Source organism: Phaethon aethereus (genome assembly GCF_964289735.1).
Source record: "Phaethon aethereus genome assembly, chromosome: 1".
Taxonomy (NCBI): domain Eukaryota; kingdom Metazoa; phylum Chordata; class Aves; order Phaethontiformes; family Phaethontidae; genus Phaethon; species Phaethon aethereus.
The window spans coordinates 156,243,005-156,256,589 of record NC_138575.1 but is presented as its reverse complement, the minus strand read 5'-3'; the positions used below and the strand labels follow the sequence as shown (position 1 = coordinate 156,256,589).

At 38.6% G+C, this 13,585-nt stretch overlaps 1 protein-coding gene across 1 annotated transcript in view; it reads left to right on the top strand.

The window, feature by feature from the left end:
* The window catches only part of MYO16 (myosin XVI), a gene marked incomplete at both ends in the record, with an annotated part of 338,331 nt that overhangs the window by 251,855 nt on the left and 72,891 nt on the right, over positions 1–13,585 (top strand).

Below are 13,585 nucleotides of genomic sequence, written 5' to 3'. Positions count from 1 at the left end.
AAAAAGCAGGAAATTACTGCTTGGACAGGATCATATTCTCCCAGAAATTCTGTAAATTTTAAAAACGTGCAGAAGTATAGCAGTTTATAATCCCACGTGTTTCAAAAGTAAGCCATCTCTGTCCTACCACGATACTCATCCAGCAGCATGAATCCAGAAGTGCAGGCTGGTTGAGGAGAAGATGTTGGTAATGGGAGATTTGGGAACGCGGGCTGCTTTCACCTTCAGAAGTGGTAGGGGCAATCCCTATATAGCCGTTTCTATATTACAGAATTGAACACTTCGAGGGACTATTGCATGGGCACAAACCCATGCAATCTTTTCTACTGCTAAATCCTCGCAACGGTCCCTGGCAGCGATTTGATCCTTGCCACCTAGCTTTTCCCACTGCAATTCCAGATACAGGCTGGGGGTGGCACAGGCCTGGGACCCTTTCTGGTGAGCAGTGTGGAGGTAGCTGCTCTCTCGTGGAGGGTAAGAGAGAGTAACCATACGTACAAAGGTCATTTTATTCAGTCGGCTTCGGTGCAAGAGAACGGTCCCATGCGTGTTCGCTCTAACAGTATAGGCATGAGTCCAGCATGTTGTCTTTTTTGGAGGAACTTTATTTAAGAATGTTTGAAGATGTAAATATAATTTCAATATTTTTCCTCCACTCCTTCAAGTAGATCCCAAAGACAAATTTTTACCTAAAAGTCTAGAGGACATCTGGTATCTCACAATAAATACTTACTTGCAGTAATGGTAGTAAAACAAGAATAGCAACAAAACCCAACATGATGCCAGCAATATTTATGCTATTATTTTAAAGTGTGCTAGTTTTGTTACTGTCTGTCTTTATCCCTTTTCCTCCACAATAAATTATCTTTATAGGTTCTTTGCAGCTGAGTCCCCGTCTTTTTACCTATTTGCACCAGGTCCTATTAATTGTGTTATTATACATAAAATGAGTTAAACACTGGTGGCGCTGGCATGGTGCCACTGAAAATGAGGTCTATTTTATAATATTCCCTGTGAATATATGTTGAAGCTACTCAGAAGTCAGCAATAATCACTCTGCACACATCTCTTGACGCTAACTGATTTTTAGATTTGTGTACAAATAGGAACACAGAGCTCTTGTCCCAGCAGTACCGCAAGGAACCATCAACGTTGTAAGGCTTTTTACAGTAGCCATTCCTGTCGCACAGGCCAAAGCTTATCCTACTTTGAACAGCAGAACATGCGAATTCTCCACTGTACTCACCATGACCATTTAACCTTCATATTCACATTCAGTGTATTTGGATAATTCTTTTCATTTCAGGTGGTGCAAGGGGGTGGCTATTTGTTCTATTATTGGATGAAAAGTACAAAATTTTTAAGCAGAAATGATAGTATTAGATTGCAGTTCGAAAGTACTGTCAATTCTCAATGCCGTATTCTTTTAGCCAGGTAAGAAAGGTAAGAAAGAATAAAGAATTTTTGAATTCAGATTATGAGCTGTTTTTCTGAAAACTCTTCTAAAAAACTGCCACTTGTACTACATCTCTCTGTTTCTCAGTGACTGGACAGGATGGTTTTGGAAACTATATAATTAGTTTTGTCAATGTTCCTGTAGACTGGATTTGCTTTGTTGGTCTTGTCCTGCTATTAATTGATTGGAATGAGAAATTATTTTGTCAGATTTCCATATATGCATATAGACCTGAAGTTGATAGACTTTCTCACCTTTCAAGTTTTTATTTCCTTTGGTGTCAAAATAGCATTTCTAGTGTTCTAACACTTGCAAAAATAGTATCTTCTCTATTTCTGCAATTATTTTTCCTCCATCGTGGCTCTTCTACTTCTTTTGCGTGGATCAGAATGGTCTGTGATTTCCAGCCCCTACATGGGCAGCAGTGGTTGCACTGATATGCATTCGGGCAGACTTTGAGCACAGTCACTGAGCTACTGAGTGCAATGGCTTTCCAAGAGCTGCTTCTTGCAGAGCAGTCAGGATGCTGCTCAAGAGTCTATACCTCTCTCTCTGAGGTACTGATTATTATTCTTCAAGTTGCAAAAGAGAGAAAAAAAGACATCAACTTAGGGTCCCTCAATCCCAAACAAATACAAATACCACACAAACAGGTAAAATGTCAATTAGGACAAGTAGTGATCATAACAGACTACAATGATACTGGTGTGTACATGAACAGACTCTACTCTGAGATATCCTGGAACCAAGAAGAAAAGAAAAAAAAAAAAAAAAAAAAAAAAAACCAAACAGAAAAAGACTATTACTCTCATTAGAGATGCATAGTTAGAAGCTTAGTTAAAACCTCATAATTAAGGAAGGATCATGAGCCTGAAGAGGATCTCAAGGACAATGAGGCCTTGCTGATTACCTTCAAGTACAGAATTATATACCAACAGATAGGGCCTCCACTTTCTGTCATACTTTCACATCTGAAAGGAGCCATCATACTCAGAAGCTCATGGATAAAATATAGCCTCTATCACAGTGAATGAGGATGAGGTTTTTTTCTTTTTCTTTTTTTTTTTTTAAGTAGGGACTAAATGCATTTGTTTAATATTATATTGATTATACTGAGATGGGGGGACAGAAAACTCAGGAAAAAAAACACATGGGAAGATGAAGGAATTGTTCTTTATTCACTGTATGAAACTGTAAACAAGTGAATGCTCTTACTGAGTGCTCTTACTGGGCTGAAAAAGTTTAGCTTCCCCATGGCTTGCCCCAAGGAGCAAAGGAATTACTCCCCATTACTATGGGGAGAAAGACCTTGACAGCTGACACCAGAGAAACACAGAGGGAGAAAGAAAAAATAGTTTTCCATCTCCTAACTCAATGATGGATGCACCTGAGAATAATGAAATTTGCCTACATCTTAATTTTTTCTTGAATGTTTTGTAAGAAATAGAAATATAAGTAATTTTTTTATTATTCTGTTGTGCTCTGTGCTGTCCTTGTTTCTAAATGCTAAATACTAGTAAGGACTCCTGATTTTCATGCAGGTTTTCTCTTTTCAAGAGGAGGGTTTCCTCCCCATTTGAGTCATGCTAACTAGCAATTTGACTGTGTGTCGCAAATCCTGGTTTAGGGTCCTGCTGACTACACCAATTTGTTGCAAATGGGGAATTGAGATTGCTTAAAGAACCACTGGCAAAGGTATTAGCAAAAGCGGTTTTAATACGATGTTGTAAAAGTGCGACTTAATGAAGTTCAGTGGCAAGGTTCACTCTATTACTGTGTGGCACAATCGTTTGAACAGTGATTCAAAACTATCAAGGCACAAATCAGTTACCAAGCCAAAATCAAAGTTACCAAGGTACAAATGAAGGTTACCAACATCAAAGTTACCATACTACGAGGTTATGGGCAACATCAGTTGCTTACCAAAGATTTGCCATTGGTAAAAGGCCTCTCTGCCTCAACGAGCAACCCTGAGGGGTGTCCCAGCTCAAGGGGAGATCACAGCCACGCTGCCTAGCAGGGAGAGTTCCAAGAAGGCTCACTTAGGCTGTCATATTTGTGGAATAAAAGGGTTGTTGGCTCATAGTCAAATTACATGCGATGGGAAAGGTATGCATGAGACTCCTTGTGCCCACAACTTTCTTTGTTCCTTGATAAATGAGTCCTGGAAAAGCCATTCCTGTGTTAATCGCATGATCGGTGTTCCAAGCTCATATGCACCGGTGATCACTGAGTCACTCTGCTCCTTTGTGTTTTTTTCAGAGAACAGATTGAAACTAGAGGAGCTTTTGGCCCGGCTATGGCTCAGGCCTTTACCTGCTTTAGAGCCTGTACCAAATTACTGCTAGTTTGCTTAAGGGGTTGAGTGCATCCGTCACACCAGATGGCCCCAAAGAGGGAAAAACAGGCCTACAGATGTAAAACACAAGATATCCTGCTATCCTGCTACAGTTGACAAGTGTGACCCTATGAACTATCAATCCAAGAATAAAACTTAGAGGTAGCAAAATTTATCCCCAGAAGGGTGCCTGTGGGAGGTACCCCCATAACCGTAAGATTTTCACGGTCAGTTTGTGTATCGGAGTCCCGCTGATAGGCAGTTTCAGTGGATGCAGCTGTGTGGTTCACAGCCTTGTGGATCACAAAGCTGTGAAGTACAAAGCTTAGCTCAGTGTTCTATAGTAGTGATGCAAACAAATCTCGTTTTTCTAGAGCTGAATGTACAACACAGTGAATGTACTATGCAGTTCTCCCTGGCTTACCTGGTTTAAGAAGTAAAGGATATTAATGGTAGCTCTGAAAGTACTGTGCAAAATCAAAGAGGACTTGTTGCCCAAATCCCAACCTGAATTCCCAAAAGATAGTGAATTGCTGCCCTCTTCCATTTTCTCTGCAGTTTTCATGCATTTACTTTCAGGGTCTCCTTATCTTATAGGTATGTGGTCAGAGTTAAAAAAAGTTAATTAACAAAAAACTTAAAACGTTTTTTTTTTGCTGGCTAATAAAAAGAGAGAATGTTTGAATTAGGGGCCTTTGTGGTGAAGAGGTAGAATATCAGAAAACCTGGATATTCTGTCAGTGATACAGACAATACGATTGCTTTCTTAATTGGATGAATTTGAATAAATTTTTATTAATATCTAACTAGGGATTAATACGGCTGGTCTTTAGCATATATTTGAGTCACATTTGAACTCTTACAATGGCTAAAGAAAGACACCAGCTAAGGAAAGGTCATATTTTGCAAGAGCACTTCTTTCTGGGCGACAAAGCTTAATCATTATTTCTATCGCTGTCCTTTTTGGATTTACTGGTTTTGCTTCTGTATTATCAAAGTAAAAGTTGACAGCTGTTAGGTGAAACCCTCAATCATGAAAGTTTGTTCATCAGAAGAGAAATCTTGTGCAAATTCTGGTTCTTAAGTGGAAGCTGTGACAGTTACTGTCAATGAATATATAATAAAAATGGGAATTAATAAGGTCAGATGCTATTAAATGCTGAAAAAACAGGCAGCACCAATATAATTATGAAATGATATATGTGATTTCAGTGGATTTGCCAACTCCAGCTGCAGTGTTTCTGCTGAATTTGCCTGCAGTGTTGGCTCAATTTCTAAAGTTCTTTGAGCAGACAGACAGAAATCAGTTTTTATCTTATCTTCAAAATAGAAAGCCTTGAGTAATATGCATTTTAGACTCCTCGAAAACTTTACCCAGGTATTTTGTATTAATATCATCAGAATTGTTCTCAGTAGGCTAGATTTTGAAACTCTAGCTTTACTTTTAAGTGAAGGCAGTGGCACAATGAATGTTGTGAAGAGTTCAAAGTTTCCAATTTGCAGCCCAAATTGAATGCATAGGTAAAATATCCTCCAATACCCTTTCCCTGGCAGAAAGAAAACAGTAAAATAACCATGGAAGTAGGAACTGTCTGCAAATGTCTGTTTCTTTCCAGCCATTTAGCATTTTGATACCTTACTTAAAATGAGGGTAATTCCACCCAAGATATACAAAGAGCAATTTAGTGGGAACGTAGTAATTTGTTATGTTTTTGATATTCGGTGCAACAACAAAAAAGTAAGTATCAGTGTGTTCTCTTATTACCAGTGTAGAACAATAGGGCTCAGAAACTCTCTGATGCACAGAGAGAGATGGGTTGTACAAGCTTAATATCTAGAAGATAATCTATTTGCATCAATTAATAAAATGGATCCTGGCTGACTTCCGTGTCATCCACCTCACTTGGTGCTCAAGGAAGACCTGTAAAAGCCATTCAGAATATAAATTTTTAAAAATAATGATAGTGATCAAGGACCCATCTAGAGTAATGAGGTGAGCTTATATTTCTTGCTCAGTGAAGTACAAGAATACAGCTGTTCGGGCATGTTCAGGTAAAAATGAGGCAGTAAGTAGCTCTGTTTCACTCATTCTGAATAATAATTTTATTTTGGTACCATTCTCCTCCACTAACGTTTCTCTACTGTTAGTGTTTGCAAATTGGATTAGAAATGAAAATTAAATTTTCCTCTCTCTTCCTTCTCTAATGTGGTTTACCATTAGTTGCTGAACTATACCCTGTGCTTTGCTCTGCCTGTGTTTCAGTTTCCTTGGTCAAGGGTGAATATATGAAGACTGAGGTTCACATGTCACACATATTTCCTGTGTCTGGGACACTGCTTCGCAATGGAGACTGCAAGGTCCAGTTGCACAGGTCCTGAAATAAGACATCTGTATTAGCCTTTCCTACCAGTTTAGCTGGTGAGAATTGCAAGATTTCTATGAGAAAAAACATGTTGTTCAGAAAGCCCAATAGCTAGCGTGCTATTCCTTGTCTTTATTTCTTCACTTTTTGAGTGTTTCTTGGAATTTCATTATTGTCGCTCAGGTTTCTAGACTGTCTTTTCTGGGTTTAACTCTTTCATCTCAGTCTTGTGTTTTCCATCATGGAGCTCCCATCCTGCCTTCTGTTGCAGCTCAAGGAACAGCAGAGAAAATTTCATTCTGTGAAGGAGAACATGTACTCTTACAGTGTTGTTGCAAGAGATAAGTGACTAGAATGTTATGATTTACCATTATCAATTATTAAAAATGGCTTAAATGGCATCATTTTAATCTTTGGTTTTACCTATCCATATGCAGACATGCAACTTAGATTATAAGCAGTTGTTTGTGCTAACTGGTAAGACAGTGTCAAGTGCAGGTTTGGAGGTACACTATTAGACCACTTTTCTTCTTCCTCTTTCCCTTCTTCCATTCTTCTTCTTTTTCTCTCTCTTTTTCATTAACTACCCTTATTCTCCTGTATCTCCTATATATTTTAACAGAATATGTTAAAATATCTAAATTACAACACATAAGCTGTATAAAGTGAATCAGAAATAAAGAATCTCTAAGGTTTTAATGTTTTGAAAATAGAATGTTGAAAAGAATTAACATTCTGATGAATTTTTGTTTTAAATTAACTTAAAAGATGGCAAAACATCCATTTTAACAGGAAGTATTAGGAAGGAAGACATGGAACACAATATGATAATCATAGCAGTGAGGGTGAAACAAGTACGTTCAAAGCCTGTTCTAATTACAGGTTTTCCTCTGATTTCCGTACGAAGTTCTTCTTAGATGAAATTCTTCTTAGAAATCACAACTTAACTGCAGATCCTGAAACCTGCAGCTCTAATCAGGGCAGCGTTCATTGATACTGTAAGTGTTCTAATAGTGGACTTTAGATCAAAAATGGTTTCAGAGCACTTCGTTGTTACTAATTCACCCAGCCTTTGCTTGGAGATCATTCTGGAGAGATATCTTTTTTCTCAGGGAAGTTTACATTCATGCTAATATCTTTGCTTTGTCAAATGATGTCTGTCCATCTGCAATTGGCATAAAGTCATTACTACTAACCACCGTAATCTTTTGATCAAATTTGTACTATTAGCTGATGCTGTATTGCACAGATACACTGTTTATGTTTGTGAATCTCGTGTGGGACTCATCATTGCACATCTGAACTCCCTTTGCCCAGACCCTTTTTGATGTTGGGTTTTTTTTATTTTCTGTTTTTCCTCTCTCCTTTTTTTTTCCCTCTTGAGAGCAGGGAAGTTATAATATTTTAGAATATATCATCTGTGAATTAAAAAAGCACAGCAAAACAGTTCAGAGTCTCATGAGCAAGTTAAGCAAGGCATTAGTGAGAATGATGTACTGAGTAGATTGCCAAGTGATAGGTTATAACACTGGCCCTTTTAGCTTTATTGTCTGCTATACAATAATGTCATCAGCCTTCTAATAGGGAAGTGCATTGGTATGTGCCATGATACCCTAAATCCTTGCAAGGAGAGCAAGACATAATCTGACTGGTGTTAAAAAGCAATATTCCATTAAAGTAGATGTAATGATACCAATTTATACCAAATGTCAATCTCGCCATTGTATAGTTTGTTGCTCTAGAGCTGGAAGTGATATTTCTGATTGAGGGCAATCATTTTTGTTTGTCTTTCTTTTAGAATGCAAGAAAACATGGGTAAATGACATATATTGAGGTCATCAGTTTTGAGGGCACCTTAAACCCAAATTCATAAACATGGTAATGACTAATTTCCTGTGTGGAATGAAGGTCATCCACAAAGTTTAAAAGCGTGATTTTTAAAATGACTATGTCTTTGGCAGTTTTGGTAATCATTACACTCTAAAGTGTTGTGGGTTAACCCCAGTGGGCAGCTCAGCCCCACAAAACCACTCATTCACTCCTCCCCAGTGGGGTGCAAGAAAGAACTGGATGGGCAAAAAACCCATGGGTTGAGACAAAGACAGTTTAACAGGGAAAGCAAAATCTGCATGCACAAGCAAATTAAAATAAGGGGTTCGTTCTCTACTTACCATCATCAGGCAGGTGTTCAGCCATTTCTAGGAAAGCAGGGCTCCGTCAGGTGTAATGGTTACTTGGGAAGACAAACGCCATCACTCTAAACATCTCTTCCTTCTTATTCCCTGAGCTTTTTTTTTTTTTCCCTTTGCCAACCTTTCTGATAGTGGGGCTCTGTTTGGAATAATATACAGCAGTCTCAGAATTATTCTAAATTATTAATCCTTTGTTAAAACTTGCTGATCTAGGGGATTATTATGCTTTGAGGGATGACAGAACTCAGAGTGCACTGACATTCTCCATGGCAAGCCACATATATCGGAATTGGTGTACATCACCTGGGGAGTTGCCTAGATGTAAGCAGGTATTTGGGACTGTATAGAGGCTATAGGCCATTTGACGTGTATTTGTACAATGTGATAGTATAGTGATAGTATCTGGCCTATTCATATTATGAACAAACGAAATAGTTCTATATGTTACAAATAGACTAAATGCGGATAGAATATTCTGTTTTACCGCCATTAGGTGATTCTTTGAAGCTGTTTGGCTTATTTTCTCCATTTTCCCCGTAGGTCCTCTTTAATACTCAAAATACAAGAAATATACTAGATAACCATAGATGCCTATGGTGGCTCAACTAATTGGCCTGGAATTTATTCATAGTATATGAAGGAATATGGTCATTTTTAGGATATGATTCAACTGACTTATTTTACGTTTATCCATTTTTTCAGGTATTTCACATTATCACTCTAGCTCCTATCTATGGCAAGGAATAGAATTAATGGTTTGTAACAGTCTCTAACAAAAAAGAGAACAGCATTTTAGAGTTGAAACAGAAACAGCTTTTGAAGTTATACCATGGTATCATCAGTCCTCTATCCCACAGAATAAGTGGTATTGTACATGCAAAATATCAGTCCTTATGTTACATTTTTGACAATGATGCTGGTGAAACACTGGCACAGGTTGCCCCAAGAGGTGGCAGATGCCTCATCCCTGGCAGCGTTCCAGGTCAGGTTGGACGGGGCTCTGAGCAACCTAATCTAGTTGAAGATGTCTCTGCTCATGGCAGGGGAGTTGGACTAAATGACCTTTAAAGGTCCCTTCCAACCCAAACTATTCTATGATTCTACGATTCTGTGTCGCAGAGTTGGACTGTGAGAATGATAAAGCTGCTGGTGTTTCTGGGGCTTACTGACAGTGACAAATGAGTATAAAGAGAAAATAAAGTTTCTTTTTTGACTGGATTTTTCAGTGGTAGATCAGACATCTAGCTTTATTCTTTATTTTATTTTATTTATAGAAGGTAAAAATAAATATCAGCATTGTTTGCTGGGCATCTTCTGAATTTTATAATGCAACCTTCATTTGCTAAAGTGATTATAAATGCGTGTAAACTCTTGTGTCATTCCAGTGAAGTAAGTTGAATTATTCATGTTTGTCATGTACTTAAGAGTTCTACAGGAACAACATGAAAAAGGGTCCCTTGAGCAGGGGGGTGTAATTAGATAATAAAATAGACAGATACAGGTAATAAAGGGGCATGGTCAGTTTTAAGTCTGGCAATTGCTAGCTTCCTAATTTTTGGTGTGCAATCGGAATAATCTTTCAGCATTATTTATATTATATTTAGTACAGAATGTATAAAACTGTTAGTCGAGCTTCTTAGAGGGAACTTATTGTTTTGTGCAATAGAGAACATCCTGGCTTTTAAGCTGTTTCAAAGACAACCTCAAGGTATTGTTCTCCCTCCATTACTATGGGTATGCAAGGTATTTTTCTGCCTTTTTCTCTTCTACCTTTTGTTTTCCTAGCTAGATTAATATTCTTAGGTAATGATAATTCCATTTGGCACAAACATAATTCTGGCTGAACTGTTTAAGCTGTTCCAGTGATTTTCTTTATTTTAACTTAAGGAAGGAACCCACTGAGTGAGATTGCGTGCACCCTCAGCAAGTTTGCTGATGACACCGAGTTGTGTGGTGTGGTCAACATGTTGGAGAGAAGGGACGCCATCCAGAGGAACCTTGGCAGGCTTGAGCAGTGGGCCCATGCAAACCTCATGAAATTCAATAAAACCAAGTGCAGGGTCCTGCACACAGGTCAGGGCAATCCCAAGCACAAATACAGGCAAGGTGGAGAATGGATTGAGAGCAGCCCTGAGGAGAAGGACTTGGGGGCGTTGATTGATGAGAAGCTCAACATGACCTGGCAATGTGCGCTCACAGCCCAGAAGGCCAACTGTATCCTGGGCTGCATCAAAAGCAGCGTGGCCGGCAGGTTGAGGGAGGTTTATTCTGCCCCTCTACTCTACTCTAGTGAGACCCCACCTGGAGTCCTGCGTCCAGCTCTGGGGTCCTCGGCATAAGAAGGACATGGACCTGTTGGAACAAGTCCAGAGGAGAGCCACCAAAATGATCAGAGGGCTGGAACAATTCTCCTACAAAGAAAGGCCCAGAGGGTTGGGGGTTGTTCAGTCTGGACAAGAGAAGGCTTTGGGGAGGCCTTAGAGCAGCCTTCCAGTACCTGAAGGGGGCCTACAAGAAAGCTGGAGAGCGACTTTTTACAAGGGCATGTAGTGACAGGGATAATGGCTTTAAACTGAAAGAAGGTAGATTTAGGTTAGATATAAGGAAGAAATTATTTCACATAATTTTTCCTTAGATATAAGGAAGAATTTTTTTTTAATGGTGAGGCACTGGAACAGGTTGCCCAGAGAAGTTGTGGATGCCGTATCCCTGGAGAAGTGTTCAAGGCCAGGTGGGATGGGGTTTTGAGCAACTTGGTCTAGTGGAAGTTGTCCCTGCCCATGGCAGGGGGGTTGGAACTAGATGGTCTTTAAGGTCCCTTACAACCCAAACCACTCTATGACTCCATGATTTGATGAAATTTTAAAATGTTTATTTACAGAATTTTTTTTCCAGAGTCAAGCATCACTCTTGGTACCTCTGGACGAACATCCAGTTTCCACTAGCATTTGACATTTCTTATCCCTCAGGATTAACTAAACATTTATTAAATCACTAAAAAACCCTGTTACTCTGTGATACCCTTACAATATCTATGCATATTTAGCATTTGTGAATTTAAAAGCTTGTGCTGTTTCTAAACATGGATAAATGTTCCCACAGAGTACTAAAATACCTATCACAGCACTGGATTCCATCTAAAAGCCTGTATTATAGAAATAGATAAAATTATATTTGTGTACAAATAGGAATATTGAAAGTTCTTGACCTGTATCTCACAAGCTGACTAAGTTCTTTGTGCCTATAAGAAGCAACTGATCACATTAAATTATTTCAGAACTTTGGTGTTTCAATAGAAATAATTATTGAGCACTTCATAATTTGTTGACATCACATAATGACAAATATAATGGACATATATTTATATACGGTAGTAAGAAGTTCAGTGAAATGCCTGCCATAGAAATAAACCTGTTAAAAAAAATACTATCAACCACTAGTATCTTCACTAATCCTTATACATTGCAACACTTTCAAGGAAATGCCTGTTAAACTAATAGACCTTTCAAATTAGTACAAGCAGTCTATCTTTAAAATAAACATTTTAAAGAAGTAAGTATGCAACACATAAGTTTATGCTAATGGCTCTCTGCAGGAAATTTGAATTATGTAATTAAGGTGCAAATTGTCACATGGATAGATTAATTTTACTGTACAGTTTTAAAATAATTCCTTTGTATTCATTGATTAATTAAATATAACTGTGCTTTCAGTGCCTAGAAAAATATAATTAATTGTTCTTGACTGCTTTTTTTTCTGCTCATAGGACTTGTGTATATGCAGTCCAGCTGCCCCACACTCAAAAGCTACTGTGACCCTCCTGCTGTTCTTTCTTTCTGTGGTTCTGCAGCTGTTAAATTCTTTCCACTCAACTCAGACATTCATGGCACCCTTTTTCTCCTTATCCACATCTTGATATTCTTTACAACCATTTAATCTTCAGCGTAAGAACGTGGAATGAGACTTCCTAAAGCTAGATTTCCTAGTCAGACTGAATAATAGCAGGCAGTTAATACTGGTGACATCTGAGAACAGACAGAAAATCCTATGCAAGCATGTATGTAAAATCCTTTTATGTATCTTAATCACTGGATCTTACTTTGGTTTTTTTCTTAGACCAATATGGCATTAATTTAACATCTTCAGTTTTAGCAGAATTACTCCTGCTGTACTCCACACTAAATGGGAGCAGAATCTAGTCAAGTATTGATACAGTATGCCAAAGAGACAGCTTTAGCCTGTCTTGAAAAAAGTTGTTTGTGTACAGTTTGTCTAATCATTATACAATTCAGGGCCAGGAGGATCCTTGTTACCCAGACTGATACTACTCACAGGGTTCCGAAAACACAAGGGAAACTCCCACAGAAGAGAATAGAGGTAGAGATGATCTTCCAGAGAAGCTGTTTTGCCTGTATGGTTTAAGAAGGTCCTAAAAACCTTCCCCATAATCCCAATCTGAGGAACTAATGAGCACTGTGAGAAGAATGAGCCAATGAAGTAGCAACACCTCCAGGAGACCAAGTGGGAAAGTGTATAAGCCCACGTTGGTGTTTCAACTCAGTATCACACCACGTTTCTGGACACGTCTTGTGTATTTTTCAGAAAAAGTAATAAGTCATTGCTTTACACAACCTGCTTGTGTTATTTCAGGTATCTCATTCCCAGATTCCAAACACTGGGGCAGGAGCTGGGATTAAGCATGTCCTTCTCTGAATGCTATTTCAAAGTATTCTCATAATTTCACCGCCCTGTAATATAACGCCCACCACTGTGTCTGCAGATCTGTAGAACAGTCATGGCCTTGACCTGTGCCTCTTGAAGGTTGACTTTCTATCTTGACCTACTGAAAGTTGGCCTGTCAGTGAGGCCCAGCAGCAAATCTCCTGGAGGCCAAGTGCACAAAACTATGATAATCAGCCAAACTCTTGCCTTGTAGTGTGATCTTAAAGAAAGGGATGCATAAAACATCTTCTAACTCCCTATAACTATGTAGTGAGATGTGACTCAGACTCACAGGGTAGGTTTTTATTTCTGTGCTAGGAAAGGGCAAAAATTTACCCATCTGTTCAGTCACCTTTTGACTCCTACTCCCAGGCATTCTTTTGTTCTGGTCTCTGCTGAAAAAAAAAGAGGGTACCATTTGGTGATTTCAGACCTTTTAATTTTGCAGGACAACTTTTAATTTTTATGCCCTATTTTCACATGGCTACGTCTGTGGAGAAGAGAAACTAGTTTC